Genomic DNA, 19,058 nt, shown 5'->3' with positions numbered 1-19,058 from the left:
CCGGGTCTCGATGTCCTTCTTGGTCCCACCATCAGGCGTAATCTGGCTACCAAGATACTGGAAGCACTCCACTGTCTCAACCTGTTGTCCAGCTACCACGAAAATGGAACGATTTTCTGTATTGATTTCCATCGACTTGGTCTTTCCGACATTGATTTTGAGACCTGCTGCCTTGGAGCTTTCGGTGAGGTCGTCGAGTTTGCTCTGCATGTCTTGTTGTGTTTGGGCGAGCAAAACAATATCGTCTGCCAGGTCAAGGTCGTTCAGTTGCTCCATGGTTGAAGGATTCCACGGCAATCCTCGGTTTGGTCGACAGTCAATGGATCCAGTCAAGATCTCATCCATTACGATGAGAAAAAGCAGCGGTGACAAAATACATCCTTGTCTCACTCCAGCAGTTACCGGGATTGGTTCGGACAAGACACCGTCGTGCAAGACCTTGCACGAAAATGCCTCGTACTGTGCTTCGATGAGATGGACTAGTTTCTCTGGGACCCCTCGTCGTCTAAGAGCAGCCCAGATGTTTTCGTGGTTCAGTCGGTCAAATGCTTTTTCGAAATCAACGAACACCAGCAGAAGAGAGTCCTGGAATTCGTTGATTTGTTCCAGTATTATTCGTAGCGTTGTTATGTGGTCCACACATGATCGTCCGGATCGGAATCCAGCTTGTTGCCGTCGGAGTGTAGCGTCGATTTTCTCCTGGATCCTGTTCAGGATCACTTTGCAGAGTACTTTGAGGGTTGTACAGATCAAAGTTATGCCACGCCAGTTACCGCACTCTGTTAGGTCTCCTTTCTTTGGGGCCTTTACGAGGATACCCTGCATCCAGTCGGCCGGGAATGTTGCAGTATCCCATATGTCAGCGAAAAGACGGTGCAACATTTGTGCTGACAAGGCAGGGTCGGCTTTGAGCATTTCAGCAGGAATGCAATCGATTCCAGGCGCTTTGTTGGATTTCATGTCCTTGATTGCCGCTTCTATTTCAGCCAGCGAGGGCGCTTCCGAGTTGACGCCATTAATGCGACTTACTGTGGGCGCCTCGAGCTGCGGGTTCTGTTGGCCATTGCTATTTGTAACTCGAAAAAGTTGATCAAAATGCTCAGTCCAACGCTTGAGCTGATCTGTTCGATCTGTCAGCAGCTGACCTGCTCGATTTTTCAGCGGCATTCTTGCATTAGTCCTTGCACCACTAAGGCGGCGAGAATATCATATAATAATCGGATATCTCCAATGGCGGCGGCTCTTTCTCCCTCTTCGGCTAGGGAGTTTGTCCAGGCTCTCTTGTCTCGTCTACAAGCTCGTTTAACTGCCTTTTCCAGCTCCGCATATCGTAAGCGGGCGGCTGCTTTGGCTGACCCGGTACATGCCTGCTCAATTCCGACTTTCGCCTTTCTCCGATCATCGATCATCCTCCAGGTTTCATCCGACATCCATTCACTTCGTCTTCCACAAACTTTACCGAGAGTACCATGGCTCGTCGTGATAAAGGCATTCTTGATTCCACACCACTGTTCTTCGACTGTTCCGTCTGTCGGCAGCTCCGAGGCTCGGGATTCTAGCTGTTCAACGTATGCCCTTTTCACCTCTGGATTCTCCAACCGGCGGACGTCGTATCGACACCCGACTTTCTCCTCGCGCCGTTGGACACGCGCAACTCTCAGTCGTATCTCGCCAAGGACGAGGTGATGGTCAGATGCAATGTCTGCGCTTCGTTTGTTGCGGACATCAAGAAGGCTCCTTCTCCATTTTCGGCTGATGCAGATGTGGTCAATTTGATTTTCTGTTCGGCCATCTCGGGATACCCAAGTGACCTTATGTGCTGGTCGATGGGGGAAGAGCGATCCACCGATCACCATGTTGTTGTTGCCACAAAATTCTACAAACAGCTCTCCGTTTTCGCTCATCTGTCCTAGGCCATGGCGCCCCATGATGCGCTCAAAGTCCTGATTATCGGAGCCAATCTTTGCGTTGAAGTCGCCTAAGTGGATTTGAATGTCACCCTTCGGAATTCTCTCAACCACGCTGTTCAATTGACTGTAAAACTGCTCAAGGAAGCCATTAAGGACCAATAATTTTTGTCATCTATTTTCATGATGTTCTGTCGCTTCTCGATGGCCCAAAACTCGCTTATGCCGATGATTTGAAACTGTATCACACCATCAATGGTAAAGACGACATCGATTTCTTGCAACGGCATTTCAACATTTTTGCTGACTGGTGCGACAAAAACTGCCTACCACTAAATCGCAGTAAATGCTCGATCATATCTTTTTCTCGCAAGCAACACCCTCTTATGCTGAGTACATTCTCGGGGAGGAAATAATCTCCCGGATTGACCAAATCAATGATCTGGGTACTATTCTCGATCAACGGCTTGAGTTTAAGACTCACACGAACTACGTTGTAGACAAAGCCTCCAGAAATCTTGGTTTCTTGTTTCGCGTGGCTAAAGAATTTAAAGATGTGTACTGCTTAAAAAGCTTATATTGTAGCATAGTCCGTTCCGTTCTTGAGTATGCTTCAGCTGTCTGGTGCCCTTTCTACCAGAATGGAATTGAACGAATCGAGGCTATCTAGCGGCGCTTCATTCGATATGCACTTCGACACTTGAACTGGCAAGATCCTTTTCGTTTGCCCAGTTATGAGAGTCGTTGCCGCCTGATAGACTAAGACACGCTTCAATTCCGAAGAACCGCTACACGTGCTTTGGCCGTTGCGAATCTCCTTACATCGAGCATTGACTGTCCCTCGCTGCTGGAAGCTATTCCTCTCAACGTGCGACCGTGAGGATTAAGAAACCAGAATCTGCAACTCTATGTTCCCGTTCGGCTGAACAACTATGAGGCTAACATTTCTTATCTTAAAGGCATCCTAAAAACCTTCAACTGTTTTTCGGAGTACTTTGACTTTTGGCGTTCCCAGAAATGTTTTCCGTAGAAAAATATTGGACAAGTCAAGAAAAACGTAGATTTATGTCAATTTATATATGTAACCTATAGTAAAGTTTGACATTCTCTTCGTGTCCTCCGTTTTAAAAATAGAACTTGTTAACTATCGTACGCCAGTTTAAATTGTGTCGAGCGGTATTAATAAACGTAAAATTACCATAAATTCAAACACACATAATGAGAATTGTTGGAATGATCGAAACTTTCAGTTATTGTGAAAAAGTCACTCTAAACAATACGCCTCAAATGTGTTTGCCGCTTTGTTTGCAAGTTCCTACACAGAGCATGTATGTATAATTTTCCCAGTGAAGCGGAAAACTGATATCGGTCGTTTTGCCATCCTCTCGGAAATACAACAACAGATGCCGGGCAACAAAACATCCTCGAGTGACCACTTCCGGCCAAAGTTTTCCCCCAAACCCATGCGACCACAACAGCCCAGACCCAAACAGAGCCGAGCCACTCGTTCCGATCGACCGAACCTTTCATAAAAACAGAGTTATTCCCACACTTTAATGTCAACCGTTACTGGAATGTGTGGGACGATGCTGCGAAAACGATGGACCAAGAATAAGATTCTTAATGTATTTCTGCTGCCTTTATTCCGTCTTCTTCTTCTTCTTTCTCCCCTGTTGCCTATTCAGTAAAAAGAAAACCATTCGATTGTGAACTACAATAAAAGTCCCATTTGTAAGACAGCTAGTTGGGTGAAATTTGTTCCACCATAAGCAATGGAAGATCGGCTAACAAAAGCTTTTTGGAGGGGTGGGGAGGAGAGGTTGGCGAGCAACTGCTAATAATGTAAATTTTACGATGTTCATCAACCGAAGCATACAAACTGTTTCCGAACGACAGTTTTCCAATTCTTTGGCTCTCCTCCCTTCGACATCCCAACCCAATTGAGGATAAGGGAACACAAAAACAGCTTCCCACAAATTCTTGCAAACAACAAGGTTGCGAGTTGACTTTTCGATATCTGCCAGCAGCATACCAGAAGAAAAGGAAAAATTTTCCCATCCCGATAAGTTCTGCTGCATCTGACCAGATATGTTTACGATTTTTGCGATGGGTCATCGAATTATAATATGGAAAGATTCCATTCAGAAAATCTGTTGAACGAAGTTTTTTGAAAGTATGGTACGCGACACTCACATGAGCTTAAAATGGACCTAAGATTTTTTTTATCGAGTTTTTAAATATTGGGATTTGAATTTTCAAATTTAATACTGACTCAAATGAAATATCACTAGAAGCAAAGTATCCATGTGACTCTTCTTCATAGTTTGAACAACTAATTGGATATGGTATTGCTTTCAGGATAAAAAAAAACACAGACCTACAGTCAGCAGTAAGCTCTGCGGGTGAGTGGGTGGAAAAATGACTCCACTCTACGTATTGTCAATTGTCAACGTAGTCAGTCGTTTTTATTGCTTTCGTTGTTAGCTACTCGGTTCTTCCGGTATGGCTAGTAGCAGCATTTCATGGTTCGGATTCCGTATTTCCAGTCGGATGGTACTGGAACCATGATTGGTAGTAACTGGTGAAATTTTCATGTGTGTATATTCCTTTCATCGATGTCACTCATAGATATATTACGATATGACAATTATACGAGCATGACAACCATAAAGTAATCTAATGTGGAAGAAATAAACTTTCCCTTACTGATTGGCAGATCGAACCACTGGAAGTTTCATCGGTTGAAGTTGTGATAGATGGCGAGTTTCCTATAACGCAATGTCCTTCGATATCTGAACTGTGATAATAAAGATTGATAAAAAAGGTTCGATGTAGCTTAGAATTGAAGTTGGAATTTTTTTTTTGTAAGTTCGAAGGTATTAATACAAAATATTTGCAATTTGATAAATCGAAATTGAACATTTTGCCAAACTATAAAACCCGATTTAATACACTTAAAAGTGGATTGTTGCCTGCCTGTAAATAATATTTGGTTACATATGACACAAAATAATAAACAAATGGTAGGTTTATAAATTCTTAAAAATAATTGAAGAATTTCGGACGCAGTAAATCCAAAACCAATTTAATAAATTGAGATTCAAAAATATTTATAGGATAAAAGTTTTTTGAAATAATTATAATTTTCATATATGTAAATAACAAAATTTGCAACTTATTGGAGATTTTTGAAAGACTGGATACTGGAATATCTTGTATAATCCCGTTTTTTGACATAATAATCCCACTCAATTTTTTTTTTTTGGAGTCACAGCATATGGTAACTTTTAAATAGAAGAAGTAAAAAAATTAAGAAAACAATTTGAAAAAAGATGCTTAACCAATAATCATGGGTTTAAGTTAATTCAAAATAAAATAACTACTGCTAGAGTAAAAATGCATCATCGGCATCGTAGAATACGATATTCGATCAAATAATCTATAGATATTTAAATTTTTGACAATTTTAAAATGCCAATATTTTCAATTTTGTAATTTTGTCAATTTTGTCAAGTTTGTCAAAAATGCCAATTTTGTCAGTTTTGTCGTTTAAGTCAATTTAGTCAATTTTGTAAATTATTTCATTTTTTCTAAGTTTTGTCAATATCGTCCATTTCGTAAATTCAGATCATTTTGTCAGTTTTGTCGATATCGGCAATTTTGTCGATATCGGCAATTTTGTCAATTTTGGAGATTTTGTAAATTTTGTCAATTAAGTCAATTTGGTAAATTTTGTCAATTTTATCAATTTTGTCAATTTTGTCAATTGTTTCAATTTAATAAGTTTTGTCAATTTTGTCAATTTTGTCGATTTGGTCAATTTCGTCAATGTTGTCAATTTTGTCAATTTTGTCAATTCCGACCATTTTTTCAGTTTTGGCAACATCGGCAATTTTGTCAATTGTAAAAATTTTGTCAATTTTGTTGATTTTGTCAATTTTGTCAATTTTGTCAATTTTGTCAATTTAGACAATACGGTAAGTTTTGTAAATTTTGCCAATTGTGTCAATTTTGTCAATTATGGAAATTTTGACAATCCTGTCAATTTTGTCAAAGTTTACAATTTTGACAATTTTACCAATTTTTCCGATTTTGCAAATTTTGTCAATTTTGTCAACTTGTCAATTTGGTCAATTTTGTCGATTTTGCAAATCTTGTCAATATTGACAGTTTTGAAAATTTGGTCAATTTTGTCAATTAAGTTAATTTGGTTTATTTTGGCAATTCTGTCAATTTTATCAATTCTGGCAATTTTGTCAATTTGGTCCGTTCTGTCAACTTAGTCAATTTAGTCAATTTTTCAACTTTGTCAACTTTGTCAATTTTGTCAATGTCGTCAATTTTGTCAATTTTGTCAATTTTGTCAATTTTGTCAATTTTGTCAATTTTGTCAATTTTGTCAATTTTGTCAATTTTGTCAATTTTGTCAATTTTGTCAATTTTGTCAATTTTGTCAATTTTGTCAATTTTGTCAATTTTGTCAATTGTGTCAATTTTGTCAATTTTGTCAATTTTGTCAATTTTGTCAATTTTGTCAATTTTGTCAATTTTGTCAATTTTGTCAATTTTGTCAATTTTGTCAATTTTGTCAATTTTGTCAATTTTGTCAATTTTGTCAATTTTGTCAATTTTGTCAATTTTGTCAATTTTGTCAATTTTGTCAATTTTGTCAATTTTGTCAATTTTGTCAATTTTGTCAATTTTGTCAATTTTGTCAATTTTGTCAATTTTGTCAATTTTGTCAATTTTGTCAATTTTGTCAATTTTGTCAATTTTGTCAATTTTGTCAATTTTGTCAATTTTGTCAATTTTGTCAATTTTGTCAATTTTGTCAATTTTGTCAATTTTGTCAATTTTGTCAATTTTGTCAATTTTGTCAATTTTGTCAATTTTGTCAATTTTGTCAATTTTGTCAATTTTGTCAATTTTGTCAATTTTGTCAATTTTGTCAATTTTGTCAATTTTGTCAATTTTGTCAATTTTGTCAATTTTGTCAATTTTGTCAATTTTGTCAATTTTGTCAATTTTGTCAATTTTGTCAATTTTGTCAATTTTGTCAATTTTGTCAATTTTGTCAATTTTGTCAATTTTGTCAATTTTGTCAATTTTGTCAATTTTGTCAATTTTGTCAATTTTGTCAATTCCTACCATTTTTTCAGTTTTGGCAACAACGGCAATTTTGTCAATTATGACAATTTTGTCAATTTTATTGATTTTGTCAATTTTGTCAATTTAGACAATATGGTAAGTTTTGTAAATTTTGCCAATTGTGTTAATTTGTCAATTATGTAAATTTTGACAATCCTGTCAATTTTGTCAAAGTTTTCAATTTTGAAAATTTTACCAATTTCTCTGATTTTGCAAATTTTGTCAATTTTGTCAACTTTGTCAATTTGGTCAATTTTGTCGATTTTGCAAATCTTTACAATATTGAAAGTTTTGAAAATTTGGTCAATTTTGTCAATTAAGTTAATCTGGTTTATTTCGGCAATTCTGTCAATTTTATCAATTCTGTCCATTTTGTCAATTTTGCCAAATTTTGTCAATTTTGTCAATTTTGTCAATTTTGTCAATTTTGTCAATTTTGTCAATTTTGTCAATTTTGTCAATTTTGTCAATTTTGTCAATTTTGTCAATTTTGTCAATTTTGTCAATTTTGTCAATTTTGTCAATTTTGTCAATTTTGTCAATTTTGTCAATTTTGTCAATTTTGTCAATTTTGTCAATTTTGTCAGTTTTGTCAATTAAGTCAATTTGTCAATTTTGTCAATTTTGTCAATTTTGTCAATTTTGTCATTTTTGTCAATTTTGTCAATTTTGTCAATTTTGTCAATTTTGTCAATTTTGTCAATTTTGTCAATTTTGTCAATTTTGTCAATTTTGTCAATTTTGTCAATTGTGTCAATTTTGTCAATTTTGTCAATTTTGTCAATTTTGTCAATTTTGTCAATTTTGTCAATTTTGTAAATTTTGTCAATTTTGTCAATTTTGTCAATTTTGTCAATTTTGTCAATTTTGTCAATTTTGACAATTTTGTCAATTTTGACAATTTTGTCAATTTTGTCAATTTTGTCAATTTTTTCAATTTTGACAATTTTGTCAATTTTGTCAATCTTGTCAATTTTGTCAATTTTGTCAATTTTGTCAATTTTGTCAATTTTGTCAATTTTGTCAATTTTGTCAATTTTGTCAATTTTGTCAATTTTGTCAATTTTGTCAATTTTGTCAATTTTGTCAATTTTGTCAATTTTGTCAATTTTGTCAATTTTGTCAATTTTGTCAATTTTGTCAATTTTGTCAATTTTGTCAATTTTGTCAATTTTGTCAATTTTGTCAATTTTGTCAATTTTGTCAATTTTGTCAATTTTGTCAATTTTGTCAATTTTGTCAATTTTGTCAATTTTGTCAATTTTGTCAATTTTGTCAATTTTGTCAATTTTGTCAATTTTGTCAATTTTGTCAATTTTGTCAATTTTGTCAATTTTGTCAATTTTGTCAATTTTGTCAATTTTGTCAATTTTGTCAATTGTGTCAATTTTGTTAATTTTGTCAATTTTGTCAATTTTGTCAATTTTGTCAATTTTGTCAATTCTGTCAATTTTGTCAATTTTGTCAATTTTGTCAATTTTGTCAATTTTGTCAATTTTGTCAATTTTGTCAATTTTGTCAATTTTGTCAATTTTGTCAATTTTGTCAATTTTGTCAATTTTGTCAATTTTGTCAATTTTGTCAATTTTGTCAATTTTGTCAATTTTGTCAATTTTGTCAATTTTGTCAATTTTGTCAATTTTGTCAATTTTGTCAATTTTGTCAATTTTGTCAATTTTGTCAATTTTGTCAATTTTGTCAATTTTGTCAATTTTGTCAATTTTGTCAATTTTGTCAATTTTGTCAATTTTGTCAATTTTGTCAATTTTGTCAATTTTGTCAATTTTGTCAATTTTGTCAATTTTGTCAATTTTGTCAATTTTGTCAATTTTGTCAATTTTGTCAATTTTGTCAATTTTGTCAATTTTGTCAATTTTGTCAATTTTGTCAATTTTGTCAATTTTGTCAATTTTGTCAATTTTGTCAATTTTGTCAATTTTGTCAATTTTGTCAATTTTGTCAATTTTGTCAATTTTGTCAATTTTGTCAATTTTGTCAATTTTGTCAATTTTGTCAATTTTGTCAATTTTGTCAATTTTGTCAATTTTGTCAATTTTGTCAATTTTGTCAATTTTGTCAATTTTGTCAATTTTGTCAATTTTGTCAATTTTGTCAATTTTGTCAATTTTGTCAATTTTGTCAATTTTGTCAATTTTGTCAATTTTGTCAGTTTTGTCAATTTTGTCAATTTTGTCAATTTTGTCAATTTTGTCAATTTTGTCAATTTTGTCAATTTTGTCAATTTTGTCAATTTTGTCAATTTTGTCAATTTTGTCAATTTTGTCAATTTTGTCAATTTTGTCAATTTTGTCAATTTTGTCAATTTTGTCAATTTTGTCAATTTTGTCAATTTTGTCAATTTTGTCAATTTTGTCAATTTTGTCAGTTTTGTCAATTTTGTCAATTTTGTCAATTTTGTCAATTTTGTCAATTTTGTCAATTTTGTCAATTTTGTCAATTTTGTCAATTTTGTCAATTTTGTCAATTTTGTCAATTTTGTCAATTTTGTCAATTGTGTCAATTTTGTCAGTTTTGTCAATTTTGTTAATTTTGTCAATTTTGTCAATTTTGTCAATTTTGTCAATTTTGTCAATTTTGTCAATTTTGTCAATTTTGTCAATTTTGTCAATTTTGTCAATTTTGTCAATTTTGTCAATTGTGTCAATTTTGTCAATTTTGTCAATTTTGTCAATTTTGTCAATTTTGTCAATTTTGTCAATTTTGTCAATTTTGTCAATTTTGTCAATTTTGTCAATTTTGTCAATTTTGACAATTTTGTCAATTTTGACAATTTTGTCAATTTTGTCAATTTTGTCAATTTTTTCAATTTTGACAATTTTGTCAATTTTGTCAATCTTGTCAATTTTGTCAATTTTGTCAATTTTGTCAATTTTGTCAATTTTGTCAATTTTGTCAATTTTGTCAATTTTGTCAATTTTGTCAATTTTGTCAATTTTGTCAATTTTGTCAATTTTGTCAATTTTGTCAATTTTGTCAATTTTGTCAATTTTGTCAATTTTGTCAATTTTGTCAATTTTGTCAATTTTGTCAATTTTGTCAATTTTGTCAATTTTGTCAATTTTGTCAATTTTGTCAATTTTGTCAATTTTGTCAATTTTGTCAATTTTGTCAATTTTGTCAATTTTGTCAATTTTGTCAATTTTGTCAATTTTGTCAATTTTGTCAATTTTGTCAATTTTGTCAATTTTTTCAATTTTGTCAATTTTGTCAATTTTGTCAATTTTGTCAATTTTGTCAATTTTGTCAATTTTGTCAATTTTGTCAATTTTGTCAATTTTGTCAATTTTGTCAATTTTGTCAATTTTGTCAATTTTGTCAATTTTGTCAATTTTGTCAATTTTGTCAATTTTGTCAATTTTGTCAATTTTGTCAATTGTGTCAATTTTGTTAATTTTGTCAATTTTGTCAATTTTGTCAATTTTGTCAATTTTGTCAATTTGGTCCGTTCTGTCAATTTATTCAATTTAGTCAATTTTTCAACTTTGTCAATTTTGTCAATTTTGTCAATTTTGTCAATTTTTTCAATTTTGTCAATTTTGTCAATTTTGTCAATTTTGTCAATTTTGTCAATTTTGTCAATTTTGTCAATTTTGTCAATTTTGTCAATTTTGTCAATTTTGTCAATTTTGTCAATTTTGTCAATTTTGTCAATTTTGTCAATTTTGTCAATTGTGTCAATTTTGTCAATTTTGTCAATTTGGTCAATTTTGTCAATTTTGTAAATTTTGTCAATTTTGTCAATTTTGTCAATTTTGTCAATTTTGTCAATTTTGTCAATTTTGTCAATTTTGTCAATTTTGTCAATTTTGTCAATTTTGTCAATTTTGTCAATTTTGTCAATTTTGTCAATTTTGTCAATTTTGTCAATTTTGTCAATTTTGTCAATTTTGTCAATTTTGTCAATTTTGTCAATTTTGTCAATTTTGTCAATTTTGTCAATTTTGTCAATTTTGTCAATTTTGTCAATTTTGTCAATTTTGTCAATTTTGTCAATTTTGTCAATTTTGTCAATTTTGTCAATTTTGTCAATTTTGTCAATTTTGTCAATTTTGTCAATTTTGTCAATTTTGTCAATTTTGTCAATTTTGTCAATTTTGTCAATTTTGTCAATTTTGTCAATTTTGTCAATTTTGTCAATTTTGTCAATTTTGTCAATTTTGTCAATTTTGTCAATTTTGTCAATTTTGTTAATTTTGTCAATTTTGTCAATTTTGTCAATTTGGTCAATTTTGTGAATTTTGTAAATTTTGTCAATTTTGTCAATTTTGTCAATTTTGTCAATTTTGTCAATTTTGTCAATTTTGTCAATTTTGTCAATTTTGTCAATTTTGTCAATTTTGTCAATTTTGTCAATTTTGTCAATTTTGTCAATTTTGTCAATTTTGTCAATTTTGTCAATTTTGTCAATTTTGTCAATTTTGTCAATTTTGTCAATTTTGTCAATTTTGTCAATTTTGTCAATTTTGTCAATTTTGTCAATTTTGTCAATTTTGTCAATTTTGTCAATTTTGTCAATTTTGTCAATTTTGTCAATTTTGTCAATTTTGTCAATTTTGTCAATTTTGTCAATTTTGTCAATTTTGTCAATTTTGTCAATTTTGTTAATTTTGTCAATTTTGTCAATTTTGTCAATTTGGTCAATTTTGTGAATTTTGTAAATTTTGTCAATTTTGTCAATTTTGTCAATTTTGTCAATTTTGTCAATTTTGTCAATTTTGTCAATTTTGTCAATTTTGTCAATTTTGTCAATTTTGTCAATTTTGTCAATTTTGTCAATTTTGTCAATTTTGTCAATTTTGTCAATTTTGTCAATTTTGTCAATTTTGTCAATTTTGTCAATTTTGTCAATTTTGTCAATTTTGTCAATTTTGTCAATTTTGTCAATTTTGTCAATTTTGTCAATTTTGTCAATTTTGTCAATTTTGTCAATTTTGTTAATTTTGTCAATTTTGTCAATTTTGTCAATTTGGTCAATTTTGTGAATTTTGTAAATTTTGTCAATTTTGTCAATTTTGTCAATTTTGTCAATTTTGTCAATTTAGTCAATTTTGTCAATTTTGTCAATTTTGTCAATTTTGTCAATTTTGTCAATTTTGTCAATTTTGTCAATTTTGTCAATTTTGTCAATTTTGTCAATTTTGTCAATTTTGTCAATTTTGTCAATTTTGTCAATTTTGTCAATTTTGTCAATTTTGTCAATTTTGTCAATTTTGTCAATTTTGTCAATTTTGTCAATTTTGTCAATTTTGTCAATTTTGTCAATTTTGTCAATTTTGTCAATTTGGTCCGTTCTGTCAATTTATTCAATTTATTCAATTTTTCAACTTTGTCAACTTTGTCAATTTTGTCAATGTCGTCAATTTTGTCAATTTTGTCAATTTTGTCAATTTTGTCAATTTTGTCAATTGTGTCAATTTTGTCAATTTTGTCAATTTGGTCAATTTTGTCAATTTTGTAAATTTTGTCAATTTTGTCAATTTTGTCAATTTTGTCAATTTTGTCAATTTTGTCAATTTTGTCAATTTTGTCAATTTTGTCAATTTTGTCAATTTTGTCAATTTTGTCAATTTTGTCAATTTTGTCAATTTTGTCAATTTTGTCAATTTTGTCAATTTTGTCAATTTTGTCAATTTTGTCAATTTTGTCAATTTTGTCAATTTTGTCAATTTTGTCAATTTTGTCAATTTTGTCAATTTTGTCAATTTTGTCAATTTTGTCAATTTTGTCAATTTTGTCAATTTTGTCAATTTTGTCAATTTTGTCAATTTTGTCAATTTTGTCAATTTTGTCAATTTTGTCAATTTTATCAATTTTGTCAATTTTGTCAATTTTGTCAATTTTGTCAATTTTGTCAATTTTGTCAATTTTGTCAATTTTGTCAATTTTGTCAATTTTGTCAATTTTGTCAATTTTGTCAATTTTGTCAATTTTGTCAATTTTGTCAATTTTGTCAATTTTGTCAATTTTGTCAATTTTGTCAATTTTGTCAATTTTGTCAATTTTGTCAATTTTGTCAATTTTGTCAATTTTGTCAATTTTGTTAATTTTGTCAATTTTGTCAATTTTGTCAATTTGGTCAATTTGGTCAATTTTGTGAATTTTGTAAATTTTGTCAATTTTGTCAATTTTGTCAATTTTGTCAATTTTGTCAATTTTGTCAATTTTGTCAATTTTGTCAATTTTGTCAATTTTGTCAATTTTGTCAATTTTGTCAATTTTGTCAATTTTGTCAATTTTGTCAATTTTGTCAATTTTGTCAATTTTGTCAATTTTGTCAATTTTGTCAATTTTGTCAATTTTGTCAATTTTGTCAATTTTGTCAATTTTGTCAATTTTGTCAATTTTGTCAATTTTGTCAATTTTGTCAATTTTGTCAATTTTGTCAATTTTGTCAATTTTGTCAATTTTGTCAATTTTGTCAATTTTGTCAATTTTGTCAATTTTGTCAATTTTGTCAATTTTGTCAATTTTATCAATTTTGTCAATTTTGTCAATTTTGTCAATTTTGTCAATTTTGTCAATTTTGTCAATTTTGTCAATTTTGTCAATTTTGTCAATTTTGTCAATTTTGTCAATTTTGTCAATTTTGTCAATTTTGTCAATTTTGTCAATTTTGTCAATTTTGTCAATTTTGTCAATTTTGTTAATTTTGTCAATTTTGTCAATTTTGTCAATTTGGTCAATTTTGTGAATTTTGTAAATTTTGTCAATTTTGTCAATTTTGTCAATTTTGTCAATTTTGTCAATTTAGTCAATTTTGTCAATTTTGTCAATTTTGTCAATTTTGTCAATTTTGTCAATTTTGTCAATTTTGTCAATTTTGTCAATTTTGTCAATTTTGTCAATTTTGTCAATTTTGTCAATTTTGTCAATTTTGTCAATTTTGTCAATTTTGTCAATTTTGTCAATTTTGTCAATTTTGTCAATTTTGTCAATTTTGTCAATTTTGTCAATTTTGTCAATTTTGTCAATTTTGTCAATTTTGTCAATTTTGTCAATTTGGTCCGTTCTGTCAATTTATTCAATTTATTCAATTTTTCAACTTTGTCAACTTTGTCAATTTTGTCAATGTCGTCAATTTTGTCAATTTTGTCAATTTTGTCAATTTTGTCAATTTTGTCAATTGTGTCAATTTTGTCAATTTTGTCAATTTGGTCAATTTTGTCAATTTTGTAAATTTTGTAAATTTTGTCAATTTTGTCAATTTTGTCAATTTTGTCAATTTTGTCAATTTTGTCAATTTTGTCAATTTTGTCAATTTTGTCAATTTTGTCAATTTTGTCAATTTTGTCAATTTTGTCAATTTTGTCAATTTTGTCAATTTTGTCAATTTTGTCAATTTTGTCAATTTTGTCAATTTTGTCAATTTTGTCAATTTTGTCAATTTTGTCAATTTTGTCAATTTTGTCAATTTTGTCAATTTTGTCAATTTTGTCAATTTTGTCAATTTTGTCAATTTTGTCAATTTTGTCAATTTTGTCAATTTTATCAATTTTGTCAATTTTGTCAATTTTGTCAATTTTGTCAATTTTGTCAATTTTGTCAATTTTGTCAATTTTGTCAATTTTGTCAATTTTGTCAATTTTGTCAATTTTGTCAATTTTGTCAATTTTGTCAATTTTGTCAATTTTGTCAATTTTGTCAATTTTGTCAATTTTGTCAATTTTGTCAATTTTGTCAATTTTGTTAATTTTGTCAATTTTGTCAATTTTGTCAATTTGGTCAATTTGGTCAATTTTGTGAATTTTGTAAATTTTGTCAATTTTGTCAATTTTGTCAATTTTGTCAATTTTGTCAATTTTGTCAATTTTGTCAATTTTGTCAATTTTGTCAATTTTGTCAATTTTGTCAATTTTGTCAATTTTGTCAATTTTGTCAATTTTGTCAATTTTGTCAATTTTGTCAATTTTGTCAATTTTGTCAATTTTGTCAATTTTGTCAATTTTGTTAATTTTGTCAATTTTGTCAATTTTGTCAATTTTGTCAATTTTGTCAATTTTGTCAATTTTGTCAATTTTGTCAATTTTGTCAATTTTGTCAATTTTGTCAATTTTGTCAATTTTGTCAATTTTGTCAATTTTGTCAATTTTGTCAATTCTGACCATTTGTCAGTTTTGTCAATTTTGTCAATTGTGTCAATTTTGTCAATTTTGTCAACTTTGTCAATTTTGTCAATGTTGTCAGTTATGTCCATTTTTGTCAATTTTGTCGTTTTGCAAATTTTGTCAATTTTGCAAATTTCGTAAATTTTGTCATTTTTTTCAACACGCTCTCAAACCATTGGGCTCGCTATGCATGGGAATTCTCTTTCTGGGTTTCTCATGTATAGTTAGCTAATGCAGAGCAAAGGCGGGAGCAATTCATGGGAGCTTTTCATCAACATGCCCTCTAGCCTAAAATTTCAACACCTATCAAGCTTTCTCCTATTGGCGCACTAATGCCTGTCTATCCACCTTTCTTTCAAATTCTATAAAATAAATTCTCTCTAGTTTTCATTCCGCCGCACATGCCATTAAAATTATAATCATACAAATTACGGCGATTAAAATCATATGATAGAATAGGAAAAAACGAAAAAAATGCCTTAAATTGTCCACGCATAAAGGCTGGCTCTCATGTGGATGCACTGGATATCCTAGGCCTTTGGCTGAAGAGCTGTTCAATGCATCATCCTACGCCGAAATAACATACACTCAAGGATAGTATAGAGTTGAGAGTAGTTAAATTTAAGCTTTGAGAAACTTTAAAATTAACTAAGAGTCACCCTTAAGTTCATCGAGAGACTTAGGTAATAATTATTTTCAAAATAACCAACGGTTTAAACACAACGTCTTAACAAATCTGGATAACGTTGCAGGAAATGCGATCGTAAACTTAAACTATAAAATTGCAATTTTCCCCCATCTCGAATTGGGATTGTTTGAAACGGTATACAATTCTAAGAATTCATGAAGTGAAAATGCAATACAGCAACCGATCTCCAGCTCTCGAGAATACAATTTTGCAGAAATTGTTGCAGCGGTAGAAGAAAATATAAAATGCAGAATCGTTCAGTCGGAAGCAAGAAACTTCAGCAGTCTCAGCACTCAGTAGTGGTAAAACTTAGTTGCATATCGCTAGAGACAACTCGAGGAAGAGCGCTTTCAATTTTCCACAGTTATGATTTGCGCTTCCACTTCATATTCAATTTTAATTACAGTTGCAATCTCAACAAATTTCCTCATTTCTGCTAGAACAATTTCATAACTGATGCCGTTTGCTGTCACTGTGCTCTGACTGTTTGACTGCTGGGTGTGTTTGTGTATGCGTGGTGCTGAAAGTTTTCTTCTTTCGGGGAAAAGTCCCAGTCTCAAGAAAATGGGCTAAAGAAAAAGGCAACATTTCACATTTCCCAACTTCCGAAAGAATTCCCGGACGTCTTGAGCGCTTCCCTTTGCTGGCTGATGCTGCTTGCTGGATGATGACGAGACGAACGTAAGCACTGACTGAAGAGACGGTAATGAGTAGGAAAAGTTTCCGGGGTTTCCTTATCCAAAATGGAAATCCTTGACGCAAATCTTTCTCCCTACTCAGCAGAGCATGCACGGATTGAGAATATATTTTTAGAGTTGATCTTTCGCCGATGTTTTTTTTTTATTGGATAGTGGAATTTATAGAAATTGTGGATCCATAACAGTTATGTGATTTGGTTTTGCTAATTATACAAAGCATGTATTACCCAGGTGCGATGAATCATCTACATCTACGTCGAATTATTCTACTCAATCAAAGCAATCGAAAGATTCCTTTTAATTCCCTTTTTAAATAAGAATTGAAGGGAATCTTTCGATTGCTTTGATTCAGCCACATTTTCACTTTTTAACTTCAGCAATGGTACTTAATCCAGTTCCATACTACCAATTTTTCATCCCATTCACAAAAATCAGGCAAAATGAGGCTTATTTCAGGGAAATTCAATGGCTTATCAGGTTTTCAGGCTGAGCCTCGAAAAACCAGTCACATTGGCATCTCTGCGCAGAACTGTACGTTAAATTTACTGATATTTCCCCCGATTGCTGTTTACCTACTTCTGCCGAGTTAACCCGAAGCTTACTTCCTGATGCTTTCCCAGTTAAACTATCGATAGTATCATTGCAGTTAGAGTTTAACAAAATAAAATCGTTCTACAAACAAGGGCTAAGTGCGAGTATGTAGGCTCGCGATTTTAACATATCTGGTTTTAACCTAAGGTTGCCAGAATTTTTTCCACTCCCATCCGGGCCTAGCAATTCCGGGCATTTTTTCAAAAAAACCTGGCAAAATCCGGGCATGAATTTCAATTTTTCAAATCCAAAAATCGGGCAAAAACCGGGCAAAATTTAGGTGATATTATATATAACAGCAAAGAAAAAATGCAAAAAAAATGAAATTAATATTTTATTAATGTAATTGCAGACTTCCAAAAAGTTTTTGGAACACTTAAATATTTAAAGGTTAATAAAAGTAAATCAGCGAAATTATTTGAAACAACGGTTGAAAATTTCCATACCGTTAATCGATTTTGCTGAAACTTACTCAAAAACTTTGATTTTTTTTGGTTTTTTTGTGAAAATTGTGAAAAAATCCGGGCAATATCCGGACTTTTTTCATAATATCCGGGCAACCGGGCCGGACCGGACTTTCTCGAAATTTTGCATCAAATATCCGGGCAATCTGGCAAGCTTATTTTAACCCATATCAATCAGCTGAAACCTTTTTCAAACCGATCGATGGCGCTAGCCACTAGAATGTTGGAAAATTGGTAAAATTATGATTTTTCCACACATTATTTACCTATATACATAATTTAAGATTTTGAACGGGTCCAATTTATAAAAATAATCGAACACTTCTAAGATTGTCTGCATTAGTTGTCTTGTATGCAAAAGACTAATAGTTTTATGGAAGCAAATTCGTATTGTTATTGAGCTCGAAAGTTTTAAATTGTGTGATTCCTTTAAGGGGGGGGGGGGGGGGGGGTAGGGTCTAACGGGTATAAAAAATCATCATTTTCACGATTATTTTCTAGAGCTATCGTTCAAACAAAGGTATTCAAATTTTTTGCATTTTACAAAGCATTGTTAAAAGAACATTTAGTATTTTTTTCGTAGAAAAATATTGAAAAATGAGCCGGTGACGGAGCACATTCGAGGATGCCTTTTAAAAAACAGGATTTGCGGTGGACACTATATCTCAGCACAGAATCATCTGAAGTCAAAAAATCAGAGCAAAATATTTTTAATAAATGTTTTTCTGGACCCCAACGTTTTTATTTAACTTAAAATATTTTTATGAAATTTTTGTGGCTGTTTGAAGTAAAAACTACGATTTTTCACTTAAAAATCCGCCATTTTTCACCTTTAAAATCTCCCCAAAGTAAAAAAATCAAAAAAGAAAAACGTTGGGGTCTGGTATTTTATATGTAGAAAAAATGTTCCAAATTTGAAAAGAATCGGACAAGTAGTTTTGAAATGACGATGTCCACGGACTTTAAAAATGTGCTTTCGAGAAAAACGCGTTTGAAGTTTCTGCTCTTGCTTTCTTGCAGTATTAAATAAGAGGAGATAAAGGCCTATAACTTCTACAGTTTTGCTTCAATTGACTTGAAAATTTGACACAACATTTTTGAAATGTTTTACAATAAGAAAATAAAAAAATAAGAAAATTGATTTTTTGAAAGTGTTAGACCCTACCCCTCCCTTAAAACATCAGTTTAAGAAAAGATCTGAAAACAGAAAATTTTCCCGAAGATATGGATAAGGGTGTCCCAAAATTGCATAATGTCTGGGAATCTGGGGACTCACCCTCCAAATGGTAGATTAGGATGTGGAGAACAAACTTTTTTATGAGGCCCACTTTAAAAAAATAATGTTTGGTTGGAGGTTCCGCGAAGGCGATCTTTGAAAAAAGTCTACTTTTGAAAAAAAAAATGATTTTTAATAAATTCTGTTTCAAAAAATTTTT

At 30.9% G+C, this 19,058-nt stretch overlaps 1 protein-coding gene across 1 annotated transcript in view; it reads left to right on the top strand.

The window, feature by feature from the left end:
• The window catches only part of LOC129739534 (titin), a 513,907-nt gene that overhangs the window by 34,616 nt on the left and 460,233 nt on the right, over positions 1-19,058 (top strand). The gene's annotated exons all lie outside the window — the stretch shown is intronic.

The sequence above is a fragment of the Uranotaenia lowii genome, chromosome 1, assembly GCF_029784155.1.
Source record: "Uranotaenia lowii strain MFRU-FL chromosome 1, ASM2978415v1, whole genome shotgun sequence".
Classification (NCBI taxonomy): domain Eukaryota; kingdom Metazoa; phylum Arthropoda; class Insecta; order Diptera; family Culicidae; genus Uranotaenia; species Uranotaenia lowii.
This window is presented reverse-complemented; position numbering and strand designations above follow the sequence as displayed.